The following is a 19,198-nucleotide window of genomic DNA, read 5'->3' as shown; positions in this document are numbered from 1 at the left end:
GAAGGGAGTTGTGGCTGGGTAGAAGGCCCTGGCTGGACTTTCTGCTTTCTTTTCGTGGGGAAGATAAAGAAGGCAGGACAAGCCTTGTGTCTGAAAAGGCAGCACCTTAGAGAGAAACGGTTGTGCCAGTTTACGGTCCAGGTAAACGACTCTTTTGTGGGTTTTTTTGAACTTCATAGTAATAAACCAGATCCCCAAAAGGGCTGTTATTGGATTTGTGGGTGCCTGTTGTGAGTATGTGAGAGGTTCAGCAACGGGAATAGAGACAGAGTGCTGCAGAGCCACCCCAGCCATGGAGGGGCTGTTAGGGAGGTGGCTGACCCCATTACATCTGGAGACCTCCTCCCATCCAGGAGGGATGATGGAGGCAAGAAGCATAGAGGCCTTTTTCAGCAGGGAGTTGTTCACCCTCCCAAGTTGGTGTATGGAGGGATGGCAGCAAGCCCAAGACTGCCCACTGCAGTAGCCACGGGGGGCCACACAACAGAAGCAGCAGGAGGTGCAGCGAGGTGCGCTGCTGAAGAGCTACAATGGAACTGAGGCATGTTCTGATCAGGGTATTTGTTCAGACCCATCTCCTTCTTTCAGCGGTGCTGGAACAATTTTTATAGTAGCGGTGCTGAAGGCAGAAACCATGTATTTTGAGTTGTTACTACTACTTCAAGCCAGGGGGTGCGGCAGGACCCCTAGTACCAGCACCTATGCCTTCCAGTGTTTGCTTCAGTCCAATCTTAAACTTCCCCTGGGATGGGTCTTCCCCCTCTTCTCTTAGAAAAATTACTGTGGTAGTTAAGGCGTGTCCGCATCAGGTGTGAAGTACTGTGTGGCTGTATTTCCTACAAGTTCCCCAGTTCCTTTGAAATATATAAAGTGTGTTACATTACAGACACCCTAAGCTTTTCTTGGGGGACAGATACTTGAAGATCTGCAATGCATCACTGTAGGGTCAATTGCTCATTCTGATACATTGGATCCAGTCCTGGTCCTATTAAAGTCAAAGGGAGTTTTGCCTTTATTTTCATTTGGACCAGGACTTAGTCCATTATGTAGTGAATGCTATGAGAATGCAGAGATGAGGGAAGGCAGGCCCCAATGCTGGAATGCCATGATGAGCATTAACACTTTATCTAGCGATACAAGGAGTTTCATTGAGGCAAACTGGCTTTAATTTCTAAATAAGCAACGCTGCTTGGGACTTTGCCATTTGAGCAGCAGGAAGCCAGTAGTGCTAATGATTTACTTTGCAGTAGCCATTCAACTATTTCCGATGCCACCATCATGACAGCATGAGGCAGAGCTTCATTGGGTTTAGTATGCAAAAAAAAAAAAAAGATCTTCGCCACCTTTACTCTTTTCCACTGGCTGTGGAAAGAAACATGAGCATGGCAGATCCATAATGGCCTTCCTTATTCTCTAATGTGGTGACAGTACGTGACTTGATCTCTGCTGGTGTGACTCTGCTGAAGTCAATGAATTTACAGCAGTAAAGAATCCAGCCCAGCTGCTCTTTGTTCTGGCAGATGACTTTTGTGCTAGTACAAGACTGACCAGGTGATACCAGGCAACTGTAAGAACTATACTAGTTTTGTTGGGCACCTAGTTGACTTTTGATATGTTCTCTGCTCCTTTAAGGTAGCTGAGTCAAAATCTCAGGTATGAGGGACTGCATAATAGTAGCACCTTAATAAACTGTAGGAATAGGCCCATATGTGTAATACACAAATAACCGCTGCAAGTCAATAACATAGTAGGCTGTTCACTCTGTGCCTCAGGGTCCCCATCTGTAAAATGGGGCTAATCATGTTTTCGTCCTTCACATGCTTGCTATGAGCTTTACTTGTTTGGAGAGCCTCAGATGGAAAGGGCTATATATTTAGTTAATTATATTAATTACTTTTGTTTTATTAATTTTAATGGCAGGGCTGGAGCGCTCACAAGAGACAGAGCACTTTTAAAATAAAAGTGCATTATTTTTCAGCATACTATTGCATTATACCATTATCCAGGGAGTAAAGTGCACCCTTCAGGATATTACAGGCTATAATTTCATTGAAGGCTTCCTAGGATTTCTGGACCACAAGAGCAAAGCTGCAGCAGTTTAGCCACAGGGGCCAGAAAATCAAATTACAGCTCCTCTAGTACCCAACTGGGGATACTCTATTGCTCTGATATACCCCAGCTGGGATTAAGTGCTTTTAATACATTAAGGCAGGATGGATTGTACCTTTTTAAAGGCACTTCAAATCACAGTAGCTTCTCAGAGTCATGCCAGACACCGGGACACTTTCCTGGTCCTCTGACATCAAGGTCAGAGCTCAGAGACTATCTGGTAATGGAAGCTGGTTGGTTGTTCCTGCTTCTCAGGTCCTGTTCAGCTATCCAAAGCATTAGGAATAACAAAGAGAAGAAGAGCTCAGAAGAAATGTTTTCTGGAATGGAAGGCAGCTGCTGATTTCAAGAATAATTGGAAGCAAAGGTTGGCAGTGTTTGGGGGAAGTCCGTTTGCATAAACCTTGTTGCAAAAGACTTCACCATGGTTTACATATAGGGTTTCACTTTCCTTGGAGTGCACTGAAGTACACCAGTCTTTTGCTGCACATCAGATGGGTCTAATCCTCACTGCAGTTTGAGGATAATACATTGGTAGAGTAGGCATGAGAGATAACATTCAGACCAAAGTTCAGGAGCATTGTCATAGCCACAGTTTTGACTGAGCCCATTATAGCAACAGAGGGTCAGCTACAAAGTCTGGCTCCAGATTTGTGTGTCTGAGCTTCCCCTAAGTTTGAGGACTTTCATTCCAGGCATTTACACCAGGCTCATCCAACACCCTGGAATCTAGGGATTATGTGAGCTGCTAAAGAGGCATTCTCAGAGGTCCGAGGCAACCAGTACCCAGGAAAGGACAGTTACAATTGGTGGACTTCTGGGTTATGAGCCAAGAATCCTCCCACTTTATCAGTCTGCTACCTCCTACCACTTTGCTCTGGGTTAGGTCTGGCTTCCGGCTACTCAATAGTTTCTCACTTCAGAACACCAAAAACCTTGCAGTTCTGTCTGTTGTAAACCCACCACTGTCCACTTCCTACCACTGACTTTTGAAAAATCAGCTTCAAGTTTATCCATGTTAAATAGCATCCAGAGATTTCCTGACTAACTAGAGCATTCTATACTTCCTTTGGCTTCCATCTCTTTCTTTAAGATGCAACCACACAAGTTTTAATTTTTGCTGAAAGAAAACATGATCTCACCACATTACATGCTCTGGCTTGACTGACATCACCCAGACCCTTTGTAGTGGCACTAACTGGGACTTCACTTAGCAGGAGACTGTTGCATATCTCTCTGGATATTAAGCATTGGTGAGAAGATGAAGGAAATAGAATGATGCTTCTTTTAGCTATGTTTTCCAGTAGAGACACTCATAGATTATGGATTCACTCTAGAACTAATGAGCCACATTGACAGAGCATTTCTGGAAAATGTGATGAATTTGCAGTTCCTACATTTAAAAAAAAACTTCTTTAGTTTATATACTTCTAATCTGGATGTCACAGCTCCAGGCAGATTGGCACTGTTCAAAACTACCACTTTGTGACAAAGCAGGACCCCAGCCTTCTCAGGCCATGCCTGGTGCGTAGACTGTGTCGTCCAGAATCAGTGATTGCAATGGGTACTGGATTAGTTTGCCAGCTTCCATGATTAATAATCTGCAATTGGTACATAATACAGCAGCCAGGACCCTGAGTTATACTAGGGCAGATCCATCCCATTTTTGGCTCACTTGCATGTGTTACCAGCCAGGCTTTGCATCACTTATAATGTGCTTGTGTTGACTCGTAGGCTCTCCACAAACAGGAGCCAAGTTACATCTCCAAGATCCAAATGTCAGTCCCTGAACAAAGCTGGAGTAAATAGGCTTTGTGCAGGCAACCTGCGCAGCGGGAGTGGAGGGATTTGTGAAGGGCTTGTAAAACACCTTGAATGGATGCTGTCATAAATATAAAGGGAAGGGTAAACACCTTTAAATCCCTCCTGGCCAGAGGAAAAACCCTTTCATCTGCAAAGGGTTAAGAAGCTAGGATAACCTCGTTGGCACCTGACCAAAATGACCCATGAGGAGACAAGATACTTTCAAAGCTGGATGGGGGGAGAAACAAAGGTTCTCTTTGTCTATGTGTTGCTTTTACTGGGACCAGAACAGGAATGCAGGTCAGAACTCCTGTAAAGGGTTAATAAGCAATCTAGTTAGATATGCGTTAGATTCTGTTTTGTTTAAATGGCTGATAAAATAAGTTGTGCTGAATGGAATGCATATTCCTGTTTTTGTGTCTTTTTGTAACTTAAGGTTTTGCCTAGAGGGATTCTCTCTGTTTTGAATCTGATTACCCTGTGAGGTATTTACCATCCTGATTTTACAGAGGTGATTCTTTTACTTTTTCTTCAATTAAAATTCTTCTTTTAAGAACCTGATTGCTTTTTCATTGTTCTTAAGATCCAAGGGTTTGGGTCTGTGTTCATAGGTGAACAAATTGGTGAGGATTTTTATCAAGCCTTCCCCAGGAAAGGGGGTGTAGGGTTTGGGAGGATTTTGTGGGGAAAGACGTTTCCAAGCGGGCTCTTTCCCTGTTATATATTTGTTAGACGCTTGGTGGTGGCAGCAATAAAGTCCAAGGGCAAAAGGTAAAATAGTTTGTCCCTTGGGGAAGTTTTATCCTAAGCTGGTAAAAATAAGCTTAGGGGGTTTTTCATGCAGGTCCCCACATCTGTACCCTAGAGTTCAGAGTGGGGAAGGAACCTTGACAGATGCCTTGACAGGATAAGGCTCCAGAAAAACTGTAGAGTCAGGGCGAATTGGGAAGGGTACGAGTGGGTTCTCTTTGGCTCTGGAGAAAGATTTTGGACGAGGTGGAATTGAAACACGCATTTATGATTCCATCCTGCTTCATATGGTATGGGAGATATTTTGCTATGTTGCACCATTGTTTGTTCAGGTCCCAGTGAGAGCTTTTCCATGGGGCTGTCAATTCTTCAGAGTGAAATCCAATCCCTGGGTTGGTGCTTTACAGTTAGGAAATCTCAATGAACAGTTTTATGTATTATTATCCACCAGAGGGAGCCTCTACAGCATCTCCTAACAGAATCATGTTGAAACTGACCGAGCGTTTCAGAATGGCGTTATATAAGGTCCAATAGTATTCAAAGGAAATGCCTCCCCCAATCCCCTGTTCCTACTTTCTGGCATGCATGCAAAACTGCATGAAAATCAGATTTAATTTACCATATTTACAATGTGCTCTGGGAGTTCTGGAGCATGAACAGTACTAAATACAGCACAGCCACAGCTTGGTGTTTGTTTTGTTCTGTGGAGTTTTCTGCTTCATCAAGAAGACGATTAAAAACGAACCGGAATGTTTCCTCTCTGGGCATGTGTTCTCCCCTTCTTCCTATATAGTAACTCACATCACCATAGAGAGGAATTGCAGTGCAAGTACCAGTCCATCAGACACCAGGATCATCACCTAACTGCAGACTTCCAGCAACTTGCAAACCTCAGCTCCATAAGAAACCTCTCCCCATGGTTAACAAAATGAACAATCCTGCTAACTGAGCTACTAGGGTGCTATAGAAAAACACCCGTTTCTGTGGGTGTGACATCTTTCTTCCTGTGGAAGACAGGGTGCACAGATGTGTATATATATACCAACCTTGTTAAACCATGACTGTCTAACATGTTTTAAAACCCAGTGTTCTTTCTCTGCACTGGTACGAAGTGGTGTTTAATAATGCATTAATTAGCTCACTTTTCCCATTTAAGCAAAGCTCTGCTGAGAGAAGAATTAACCTCTTAGGCAAACCTGCCCTGTTGTCTGGATTGCGCTAGGTGTCCAGACTAGACAGTCTCAGTCATGTTCTCAACCTTATTAAGCTAGGCCCAGGTTCGTCGAAGGGTAATGTGTGTCAATCACCCTCAGTGCATTTCTTCTGGGAGCCATTTTGTTAACCATTTCTAATTCTTTCCTCCCCCATAACATGGTCTTCCTCGAAGTTCAGAAATACATATCTGGTGTCCTTCAGCGAAGCAAAGGGAATAATATCAGGCATATCTGAGAAGAATGTTGGAAGTTATTTGGGGAGGATGGGGAAGGAAGGAGGGAGATGTGTCAGGATTGAGCACTTTCTGCTGAGCCTGTGGACTAGTCAGGCTAGCCTCCTGGCTGATTAACAAGGTCAGCTGGATTGTGGTAGGATCACCTGATTGGCCAAAGGGAGGCCACCTTTTAAGCTCAGCAGCTGCAGCCCTCCTCTCCGCGCCCCCCCCACCCCCCCCCGGCTCAGCCCCATTCTAACCAGTGAGCTGTACTGCCAGCACCTGCCCCTGCCAAAATGTGTAGACTGACTAAATATATCCAAGGCCAGGTTTTCACAGTTAGGATTGTGCAGGTTATATAAGCAGAGAATCAGTCAGTGCCCATAATCAAGTATTTTAGCACAAGTGTTGGGCACAGGGCACTTGCACGTGACAATAAGTAAGCCCTTCACAAATCTATGCATGCAACTGCACATGGCTGGCTTTGAAAATCTATCTCTCAAAGCTTTGATTGGAAAATTTTAGAGCCTTTAAAGTACTGGCTGCAAAAGCTTCAAGGCCCCAATGAACCATCTTGTCTTCAGAGATCAGAGGGAATAGGTTGCTGGAGTTTGGTATTTGCAGGGCAGGATTGGAGGGAGCACTCACTGTTTGTATAATTCTGCCTATGGAAAGCCCTCCCTCCTAAGGCAGGGAGGTCTTGGAAGTGTAGGGTGACCATACGTCCCATTTTGGCCAGGACAGTCCCTTTTCTAAGCTCTGTCCCAGCCGTCCGGACATTTTTTGATCAAGTTGGCAAGAAAGGAACAAATGCTCACTTTTGTCAAAAAAGTGGGGTGTGGAGAAAGGGTGCGGGGGGGGGGGGGGGAGAAAGCAAACAGTGATGCCAGCAAACAGAGCATAGAAGTCTTTCCTTTACAAGCGCTTTGACAAGCCACAACAGCGGTTTTAGTATTCTCTTCTACCTGCGATTGCTTTCAAAAAACAAACATACCATTATTTTAAAATAGGATTTATTGTGCTCTAATGCTTAGAAAGTCCATGGCCAATAAATAAATGTTATAAATTTTTAAATTGTAAATAAATGTTATAAATCTAGCCTAAATTTTCAAAATTGTGTAGTGATTTTAGGTGCTCCAACTTGAGTCTCCAGAGAGGGGCCTGATTTTCAGAAAGGACTGAACACCCACCTTCTGAAAATCAGGCCCCTTTTAAGGTATCTCAGGTTGGGTACCCAAAATCGGAGATTCCCAAAATCACTAATTACTTTTGAACATGCAGGTCCTAACGTATAATCATGTTCACCTGATCTCTGGGTAACCAGACTCCCAGATAAACTGACGTGGATCATGATTCATGATATCAATGCACACCATGCATTTCCTCTCTGCAGCATTTCTCTGAAATCCCGTTTCTCCAGGGCCTGCATTATATGGATGTGTATTATGAGAAGGAAAGCTAATAATGGAGGAAGACTGAGGTGTTTATGCCTATTGTGCTTCAGTCTTCACTAAAAAGGTTAATTGTGACCAGCTGCTTAACACAACAAGGGGGAAGGACTGCAAGGACTGAAAGCCAGAATGGACTGCAATGAAAGAACAGGTTAAAGAATATTTGGATATGTGAGTTGTATTCAAGTCAGCAGGGCATAACAAAATTCACCCTAGGATACTTAAGGAACTATCAGAAGCAATCTCTGAACCATTAACAATTACGTTTGAGAACTCACAGAGGGCAGGTGAGGTCCTAGAGGACTGGAGAAAGGCAAACATAGTACCTATCTTTAAGGGGGAAGAGGAGAACACGGGGAATTATAGACTAGTCAACTTAACTTTGACACCTTGAAAGAGCAAATATAGTACCCATCTTTAAAAAAGGGAAGAAGGAGAACCCGGGGAACTACAGACCGGTCAGCCTCAACTCAGTCCCTGGAAAAATCGTGGAGCAGGTCCTCAAGGAAACCATTTTGAAGCACTTGGAGGAGAGGAAGGCTTGGCTGTAGACAATGGATCATGTGGTATGGTCTGGATGAAAGCTGGAGGCATGTAGGTAGGAATAGCGGTCAGTAGGTTTCCGGTATAGGGTGGTGTTTATGTGACCATCGCTTATTAGCACCGTAGTGTCCAGGAAGTGGATCTCTTGAGTGGACTGGTCCAGGCTGAGGTTGATGGTGGGATGGAAATTGTTGAAATCATGGTGGAATTCCTCAAGGACTTCTTTTCCATGGGTCCAGATGATGAAGATGTCATCAATGTAGCGCAAGCAAAGTAGGGGCATTAGGGGACAAGAGCTGAGGAAGCGTTGTTCTAAGTCAGCCATAAAAATGTTGGCATACTGTGGGGCCATGCGGGTACCCATAGCAGTGCCGCTGATTTGAAGGTATACATGACACTAAGCTGGGGGGAGAGGTAGATACTCTGAAGGGTAGGGATAGGGTCCAGAGTGACCTAGACAAATTGGAGGATTGGGCCAAAGGAAATCTGATGTGGTTCAACAAGGACAAGTGCAGAGTCCTGCACTCAGGAAGGAAGAATCCCATGCACCGCTACAGACTAGGGACCAACTTGCTAAGCGGCAGTTCTGCAGAAAAAGACCTGGGGATTACTGTGGATGAGAAGCTGGATATGAGTCAGCAGTGTGTCCTTGTTGCCAAGAAGGCTAACAGCGTATTGGGCTGCATTAGTAGGAGCATTGCCAGCAGATCGAGGGAAGTGATTATTCCCCTCTGTTCGGCACTGGTGAGGCCACATCTGGAGTATTGCGTCCAGTTTTGAGCCCCCCACTACAGAAAGGATGTGAACAAATTGGAGAGAGTCCAGCGGAGGGCAACGAAAATGATCAGGGAGCTGGGGCACATGACTTACGAGGAGAGGCTGAGGAAACTGGGCTTGTTTAGTCTGCAGAAGAGAAGAGTGAGGGGGGATTTGATGGCAGCCTTGAACTACCTGAAGGGGGGGTCCAAAGAGGATGGAGCTAGGCTGTTCTCAGTGGTGGCAGATGATAGGACAAGGAGCAATGGTCTCAAGTTTCAGTGTGGGAGGTCTAGGTTGGATATTAGGAAACACTATTTCACCAGGAGGGATCATGAAGCACTGGAATGGGTTACCTAGGGAGGTGGTGGAATCTCCATCCTTAGAGGTTTTTAAGGCCCGGCTTGACAAAGCCCTGGGTAAGATGATTTAGTTGGTGTTGGTCCTGCTTTGAGCAGGGGGTTGGACTAGATGACCTCCTGAGATCTCTTTCAATCCTAATCTTCTATGATTCTATGATTCTATAGTGAAATAAATTATTAAGCAATCAGTTTGAAAGCACTTGGAGGATAATAAGGTGATAAGTAAAAATCAACATGGATTTGTCAAGAACAAATCATGCCAAACCAACCAAATTTCTTTCTTTGATAAGGTTACTGGCCTAGTGGACAGGAGGCCAGTGACATACCTTGATTTTAGTAAGGCTTTTGACGCATTCCCACCTGACATTCTCATAAGCAAACTAGGAAATTGTGGTCTAGATTAATTTACTGTAAGGTGGGTGCATAACTGGTTGAAAAAATGTACTCAAAGAGTAGTTATCAATGGTTTGCTGTCAAAGTGGAAGGGTGTATCTAGTGGGGTCCTGCAGGGGTCAGTCCTGTGTCTGATGTTAGTCAACATTTTCATTAATGACTTGGATAAAGGAGTCGAGAGCATGCTTATAAAATTTGTGGATGACACCAAGCTGGGAGGGGTTGCACTTTGGAGGACAGTATTAGAATTCAGAAAAACCTTGATAAACTGGAGAATTGGTCTGAATTCAACAAGATGAAATTCAATAAATACAAGTGCAAAATACTACACTTAGGAAGGAAAAAAAATCAAAGGTATAACTACAACACAAGGAATACCTGGGTAGGTGGTAGAACTGTTGAAACTGTGCTGAGGATTATAGTGGATCACAAATTGAGTATGTCAACAATGTGATGCAGTTGCAGAAAAAAGCTAATATCATTCTGGGGTGTATTAACAGGATTGTCATGTGTAAGGTATGGGAGGTAATTTTCCATTCTACTCAGCACTGGTGAGGTCTCAACTGGAAAGATGTGGACAAACTGGAGAGAATCCAGAGGATAGCAACAAAAATGATAAAAGGTTTAGAAAACATGACCTATAAGGAAAGATTTTAAAATACCTGCACATTTAGTCTTCAGAAATGAAGACCTGGGGGGGACCTGTTAACAGTTTTTAATTATGTTAAGGGCTGTTACTAAGAGGATGGTGATCAATTGTTCTCCATGTCTGAAGGTAAGACAAGACGTAATAGGCTTAATCTTCCACAATGAAGATTTAGGTTAGATATTAGGAAAAAACTTTCTAACTATAAGGATAATTAGGTACTCAAATAGGTTACCAAGGGACATTGTGAAATCCTTATAATTGGAGGTTTTTAAGAACAGATTAGACAAACACCGGTCAGGAATGGTTTAGATTTACGTGGTCCTGCCTCAGCATGGGGGGCTGGACTAGATGACCTCCCTAGGTCCCTTGCAGCCCTGTATTTCTGTGATTCTATAATTATAGAGAGAAAGGCCAGCTGTAAAGTTCAGGTCCAGATCAATATGGTTCTGAGTATCCCCAAAGTTTGGGTGCATTTGGATTCTGGAATTTTGGGCTAATCCATTAAAGAGGTTCAAAGTTCACATCTGGATCTGAGTCCTACTTGCTTAGATCACTCTTTAGTTCAGGGGTGGGCAAACTTTTTAGCCCGAGGGCCACATCTGGGTGTGGAAATTGTATGCAGAGCCATGAATGTAGGGCTGGGGCAGAGGATTGGGGTGCGGGAGGAAGTATGGGGTGTGGGAGGGGGTGTGGTGTGCAGGAAGGGGCTCAGGGCAAGGGGTTGAGGTGCAGGAGGGGTGTGGGGTGCGGCGGAGGCTATGGGCAGGGGGTTGGGGGCTCATGGCAGGGGGTTGGGGTGCAGGAGGGGGTGTGGAGTACAGGAGGGGGCTCAGGGCAGAAGGTTGGGGTGTAGGAGGGATGCAGCAGGGAGCCCAAGGCAGGAGGTTAGGGGTCTCAGGGCAGGGGGTTGGGGTGCAGGGGTGCAGGCTCCAGCCCGGCGCTGCTTACCTCGAGCGGCTCCGGGGTAGCAGCAGCATGCAGCATGGCTAAGGCAGGCTCCCTGCCTGCCCTGGCCCCACGCCTCAGGGACATGGTGCTGGCCACTTCCGGGAGCCTGCCTTAGCCCCACTGTGCCACGGTGCTGGCAATCCTGCTGGCAATCCTGCTGAAAGCCCTGACAGGCCGGATCCAGCCTGCAGGCTGTAGTTTGCCCTCTCCTGCTCTAGTTCAAATGTCTGTGATTATTGGGTCTATATCTTGGATCCTTTTGAAGTTCGCTCCTCACTAGCTTATAGCAAAAAAGTCTCAAAAAACCTTGGCTCTCATATTATCTAGTCTCTCCAGATTTACCCAATTACCAGGTGTGATTTTGCCATTAAAGTAAGATTATTGCATGCATATTTCTGAAAATCCTCTTAGTGAACTTCTGACCCCCCTCCTGCTTTCTATACTTTCCCAGTTGCTGGCCCATTTTCAGTTAAACCCTGCAGGACACATTTCTTTTTTTGTAATGGTAAGCTTTGCTGCACAGCAGCTTTTGTTCCTGACATAATAACAAAAGCAGCATTATTATGACTGCTGATATTTTTGCCGGAATGAGAGTGACGGAAGTAAAAAAAAAAAATGCTCAAGTGATCAGCATTGTGTTTGCTAACAAGGCTGACTGTGCTGCTTTATTTTTAATTTTAAAAGAACAGATACTGTCCCCGCCTACACTTGAGCAAATGCTGCTAAGGATGGAATCTGTCAAGGGAGGGTGATAATGAAACACATTTTGCCGGACAAGATTTACATGTGCAATCGTTCATCTAACATTTTTAAAAAATCAGAATGCAACTGCATGCCTAACTTTGTGCATGTATTTAACATATTTGTATAAACAAATTACCAGAACTGTCTATTTATGTATGTCAAAATATTGTGTGGGACTTTGGGAATTGCATGTGTAACCCATATGCTTGCATTGAAGAATTTAGTGGTGTAAATAAGGGAAGAAACAGTGGGAGGATACACACACATATATGAACCTCTGAAATGCAACCACCTCTGGGGTGGAAAGTAGCAGCTGTTTAGTAGCACACAGCAAAACTACACAACAATCATAGACAAAAAGCGGAATCCAACTGAAACCACAGGGGGATGTACAGATACCAAATGTACTAACTCAGTTGGATTTAAACCAAGGAACAAAAACTAATAGTCCTGTTCCCAGGGAATCTATATTATTTGCCAGCATCAAGACCTCTGTCTTTTGTATGAGAAATAAAACAGCACCTCAAACAACACAGCACCCCCGAGCACAAGAAGTGGGCATTGATTCTGTCTTGACTCTGAAGGAAGAGTGCCATCTGCTGAGGCATCCGTATTACTTCCTGCAGCCTCTGTTTTCCTTAGACGTCTCCCAGTTCAGTGCTGATGTTCTTCATTGAGTTTGGGATATGTGATGAGCTCACAGCCCACGGTGGCATGGCTGTAGGGATGAGACCGACGTGGGTGCTGGCAGGAGGTTACTTCATACCAGATATCTGTGTGTTTTTTCTCCAGGATTTTTCAACATGCTGCTGCCTGGTAAAGGAGTTGGGTGGGGGGGAGTGGAAAGACTCTGAGGTGCCCAAATACTACTGAGGTAGCAAAGCAAGCTCCAGATTCAATAAGCTTTGCTCCATCAAAGCATGCAGTGGGGTCATTCCCCATCTGTACTGTTCTCTTGATATCCCTTCAAGGGAAGGGAAGGAAGAGGTGAACTGGGGTAAGAAGCCAAAGCAAAGATTTGAGAAGAATACACTTACATAGACTGTTTAAGCACTATTATCTGTTCCAGGTACATCTAAGTGCAATCCAGAAGAGACTCCATTCACAAGCTCTGATAAATCCTGCTAGGTGATTTTGTATTTCCTTGGGTTGTACTATGCTGTGTGCATAGTTCTTATCAGGTCTCCTCCATGCAAAGTAAACACTGAAACTGAGCAGCTAAATGAAATGACTAATTGCCATTCATTGGTTGCCTGCTAAGGCAAAATTCAGGAACATATCTCCTGTACCCTTTATCACACACACTTCAAAAGCAGACCCAAGAAAACAGACCAGACTTCACCAGGGCAAAGGAATTTCCCAATCCCCTAAGCATTAGCTCTGTTTTGATGCAGTTCTTGGGGCAGGTCTACACTTAAAACCCTGCAGCGGCGCTTCAATGAAGACACTGCTATGCTGATGGGAAAGCTTCTCCCATTGGCATAGTTAATCCACCTCCCCAAGAAATGGTAGCTATGTCAGCAGGAGAAGCCCTCTTGTCAACACAGTGCTGTCTACATTGGGGGTTAGGCTGCCATAACTGCATCGCTCAGGGGTGTACGGATTTTTCACACCCCCGAGCGATGTAGTTATGCCAGTGTAAGTTTGTAGTGTAGACCTGGCCTTGGTATTTCTGTCAATGAGTCATAATATGAGGAGTTAAAGAGGGACCCAAGCTGTGAAGTCAGGGTCACCATCTTGATTTCAAACCCTTCTACTTTCAAAGTTTGGTAGAGTTCAGATCCCGCGGTTTATGCAATGGATTTCATCTCAGTCACCATTTCTGGCAATACAGCTAATGCATGTTGGACCCTTCAAAACCATAGCCCAGAAGCCATCCAGTGCTAGTTTTTATAGTGACTAAAGAACTAGGGTTTGATTTGAATGCAATTTATCAACATATTACATTTAACAGTAGCTCCTGGTTAGGTAGGGTGACCAGACAGCAAATGTGAAAAATCGGAACAGGCAGTGGAGGATAATAGGAGCCTATATAAGAAAAAGACTCAAAAATCGGGACACTCAATATACAATCGGGACATCTGGTCACCCTATGGTTAGGTTACTGATGAGAGATTTCAAGTCCCAGTCTACCATCTACTACTCAGGCTCTTCTCAGCCACTTCAGATGTAAGGAAGCACATATAAAAGTATAGTTAAAAAAACGTAGCAAACAGCAGCAAAGCCTCCAGAGGAAAGAAGGAGTGAGGATGGATCCCAACAAGTACAGGGACACTCATCTTACTGAAGGGCATGTTTAACAGTTACCCCTGTTACTGACCTGCCTTTATCAAGGTGGCCTGATAAAGGTTAAGCAGAACTGTGCTTAGTACATTTGTGGATTGCAAGTTAGTGGAATGATTCAGCAGCAAAAAGAATAGTCAGTCAGTGATGTGTTTTCCTCTAGCAAGCCAAGTAAGTAGCAGAGAAGGAAACATCCCAGCTTTGGGCTCAAGCCAGACCCATCACTGGTTGTGCAGACCAGACTTCCAAAGGCATTCTCCCACCTGTTTCCCAAGCAGATCCCCTTACAGGGCTTAATTCAACACTGCCTGACATCTTGGACAGTTATTTACACCAGAGCAAGGTGCCACCAAATCAGAATAATCTCCTACATTAATTTTGCCCCGGTATAAATGACTGCTCAAGTGAATGGTGAATCAATCCTCCAGCTTGCTCTCCCATGCACCTATGTAAGGAGAGAGGGAATCTGGTTTTAGGTTAACCACTTGATTACCGGAGACCAGATCGTGCCCTTGAATTCTTTCACATGGATACTTTAGGGTGGTTTCCTAAAACAGAGGATTGTCTAAGGATGTGGCTCCTTGTACACATTTATACACATGCAGGTCTAAAAATCTGACCTGTGTGTGCATGTGTGTACACATGAACTGGCTTGATTTTTCAAAGGTGTTTCCATTTACTTCAGTAGCTCTGAAAATCAGGCCAATAAATTCATATATATATATATATAGGGTGTAGTATAAGAAGCTCCATAAAATAGAACAGAAATATATATATGAAATGCCATCCATATATTACTCAAAAATTATTACTAAGTACTGAAGCTAAACATTTAAAATCAATTTTACTTATTTATAAATGTACTACTTCTTCATAGATGCTGGTTTTGACCTCTTTTAAAACATAAGTAACTATGCCAAAACATGCAATATGTGATCCCTTTATATAGGGTCTAGTCATGTTATAATTACTTGCTTGGATGCCTGGTCTGTCATTTTTGCATAACGATTAAAACCACAGATGATCTGGGGGCTTTTGAATTTTTAACAGGATTGTTAGTGATGTTATTCTTAGTCTGGTGTATATAAAAAGCCAAACTGTTGCCTACCTGGGGTCTGACCTCAATAAGTTATTGAATGGTGCATTTCTTATGAAATGATAAATACAAACAGAAAAAAAAATCTTATCTGCTTCTCACCATTTATGTTGTTTGTTTACTTTGTGTATTCCTCTAGTTTTAGGCAATGAAACTGGACACATCAGTTTCACTCTCTGGTTCTTATGCACAGACACAGTATCCTAGTGTTTGGGATTTCATTGCCAAAGAGAGATTGCCCCAAAAATAGTGTACACTGATGTTTTAAAACATGATAAAAACATTCTTGTTAATTTCTAAACTTGTAAAAACAATAAAGGAAAACAACACAATAAAACAAAAACACCCCTACCTTTTGTCCCTAAGTTACTTGACATTAGCTCTAGATCAGTGGCTCTCAACCTTTCCAGACTACTGTACCCCTTTAAGGAGTCTAATTTGTCTGGCGTACCCCCAAGTTTCACCTCACTTAAAAAGAACTTGCTTACAAAATAAGACATAAAAATACAAAATTGTCATAGCACACTATTGCTTACTTTCTCCTTTTTACCATATAATTATAAATACTGTACTTACATTTCAGTATAGTATACAGAACAGTATAAACAAGTCATTGTGTGAAATTTTAGTTTGTGCTGACTTCGCTAGTGCTTTTTATGTAGCTTGTTGTAAAACTAGGCAAATATCTAGATGAGTTGATGTATCCCCAGAAGACCTTTGTGTACCCCCAGGGGTACATATACCCCTGGTTGAGAACCACTTCTCTAGATCCTACAAATCCTCATGCAGTGCACAGCAGGGAACCTTAGAGGACTAATCATTTATGAAGAAGCATAAGATGTCTTTTGACTACTGAAACTGGCCACTCCATTCACTGGAGCATGAATGGGGTGTTATTAAATGGTGAAACACCCACCATAGAATTCTGCTTCCACAGCTCAGCAGTGCCATTGTCAATGGTGGGTATTAGCTTTAGCGTGCAAGGATCCTCAGATTTTTTCTTTCCTGCCTTTAGGTTCTTTTGCCATGTCAAGATCCATGTACTTGCTGGTCCTCCTGTGACTATAAATTCAGCTGGCAGTGCTTAAATTCAAAATGCAGCTCATGCCACTCTCCACACCCTAACATAGCATAGTCAGAGTTCTCTTTTTGCCTCCAGCTATACTGGCCTGCTGTGATTTGGTGGGGGTAGGGAGGGGGGACAGAGGAAGAAGAGTAGAGGGAGGAATATTGGCCCGCGTAGATTAATACATGTGATTTAAGAGGAAATATGAATGTTAACATCAAAAGAAATGGGTATTATTTTTAATGAGTCATATAAATTTCAGACTTTTCCACCATTACTACATTAATTGCATCAGACAAACCAAGATCAAGGCCACTTTTTCATCAAATCAGCTTCCACACAAAGGATTACAACTTCTAAAAATACACAGTCATAGTCACATTGGATAATGTCACAGATCAGCTGAATATAATAATCTCTGTTGGGTTCTGATCTGTGGCATTGTTGTGAAACAAATCCACCATGTTGCTTTCGTCTTTTCTAAAAGGCACATTGTTTGATCCGTGTATCTCTCTAATCAGTACACCCTCCTGGTGGGGTCTACTGTACAGCATTAATAATGCTGCCCCCGCTGCAGAAGGATCTCACATCACAAGAAGGGGAGTAGAAGCAAAGTGCCGGAGCTAAAACACTTTGGGCAAGCTACTGTGGGCCAAATTCATTCACTAGGCCTGATTCTCTATTCCAGCTGAGATGGACTGAACACAAAAAAAGGAAGTGGCCATAAGGCAAAGCTAGCACTAAGGTATAGTCTTCTGAGCCAGGCTGTGTGGGGCCTGCTTGGCCCTGATGGAAATCAGACCATATAATTTATTTGACCAGGCTCCCCATTTTCTCCTAGGGACCTTAGTGTTGCTGGCTGCTCTGGTGGTGGCTGTCCCATCCCCAGCTCCCAGCATCGCCACCACTAACCATCCCACCCTACTACACACCCTTAGCACACCCATCAGCTTCAGGCCTGTGATTGATAGCAGCCATTGACACCTTCCAGCATAACAATATGATCCAGGAAGCACAAATGCAAGTGATTGGGCTACAAACAAGGATTTTGTGGGTCCTCTGCTTTCCCTCTGGATTAGAGCTTACATTGAGCAGTTATGGCCTTACAGAAACCCACAAAATAGATGGGTTATGCACTACACCTTTGAGCACACTGTCCATTTACTGGAGAGCGCAGTACTTGAAGTTACTTTTGCCTGTATCTGCTGCCCTCTTATTCTTCTTTCTGTTCCAAATATAATACCCGTCTCATCTAAAAGGAGGCTATCCAGCAAGCAGATGCTTCACTGTATTTCAGGGACTGCCCTCAGCTGCCTAAATCAAGATCTTCAGCATAGCTGGACCAGGGCAGCAGAGACAAGAGACAGCTATTGAACTGTTTCAATGTGTGTAGCACACAGCACTGTACATCCATTCTTGTAGTGAGGGATGGCGAGAGGTCATCCAGGACTCAATGTAAACTGTCATATATACCCCCCACCCACAGCAAAAGCATAAAAACTGTGTTGGTAGGTACTTTGGGTTAACATTGAAGATCTCATCCCCACCCCACCCAAAAATAGTGCAGACTAACCCTATCACTTCTGGGTTATCTTGAATAAAGATTGAAATCACATGTGCCTGTATGTGTTCCCTGCTCCTGTCTGTGTCACCCCTCCAGAAAAGCTTCAACTGATTTAAATCTTACTTCTGCTAAGGTGCCCAGGAGTATTGGGGTCATTTGCAGCTGCAGGAGTTGATGATGCTCTGGGTAGGATTGCCAAGGGTCTGGTTTTCGACCAGAATACCTGGTTGAAAAGGGATCCTGGCGGCTCCTGTCAGCACCACTGACAGGGCCATAAGAAGTCCGGTTGGCATGGGGCTGGCAGGCTCCCTACCTGGCTCTGCACGGCTCCCTGGAAGCAGACGGCAAGTTCCTGCGGTCTCTTAGGTGGAGGGATGGCAAAGGGGGTTCCACATGCTGCCCCTGCCCAGAACACTGGCTCTGCAGCTCCCATTGGCCGGGAACCGCAGCCAGTGGGAGATATGGGAACAGCGCCTGTGGGTGGAGGCAGCGTGCAGAGCTGCCTGGCCACCCCTGTGCCTAGGAGCTGAGGGACATGTTGCCATTTCCAGGGAGTCGACTGAGGTAAGCGCTGCCCAGAGCCTGCACCCCTCACCCTCTCCCACACCAGGCCTGAGCCCCGTCCTGCACCCAAACTCCTTCCTGGAGCCTGCATCCCCTCCTGCACCCCAACCCCTGCCCCAGCCCAGAGCCCCCTCCCACACCCGAACTCCTTCCTGGATCCAGCACCCTGAACCCTTCCTGCGCTCCAACCCCTTGCCCCACCTCAGAACCCCCTCCCACCCTCCAGACCCCTCGGCCCCAGCCTGGAGCTCCATCCGGTACCCCAAACCCCTCATAGAATCATAGAAGATTAGGGTTGGAAGAAACCTCAGGAGGTCATCTCGTCCAACCCCCTGCTCAAACCAGGACCAACCCCAACTAAATCATCTCAGCCAGGGCTTTGTCAAGCTGGGCCTTAAAAACCTCTAAGAATGGAGATTCCACCACCTCCCTAGGTAAGCCATTCCAGTGCTTCACCATCCTCCTGGTGAAATAGTTTTTCCTAATATCCAACCTAGACCTCCCCCACTGCAACTTGAGACCATTGCTCCTTGTTCTGTCATCTGCCACCACTGAGAACAGCCGAGCTCCATCCTCTTTGGAACCTCCCTTCAGGTAATTGAAGGCTGCTATCAAATCCCCCCTCACTCTTCTCTTCTACAGACTAAATAAGCCCAGTTCCCTCAGCGTCTCCCCCAGCCCCCCTAAT

Source organism: Natator depressus, chromosome 7 (genome assembly GCF_965152275.1).
Source record: "Natator depressus isolate rNatDep1 chromosome 7, rNatDep2.hap1, whole genome shotgun sequence".
Taxonomy (NCBI): Eukaryota; Metazoa; Chordata; order Testudines; family Cheloniidae; genus Natator; species Natator depressus.
This window is presented reverse-complemented; position numbering follows the sequence as displayed.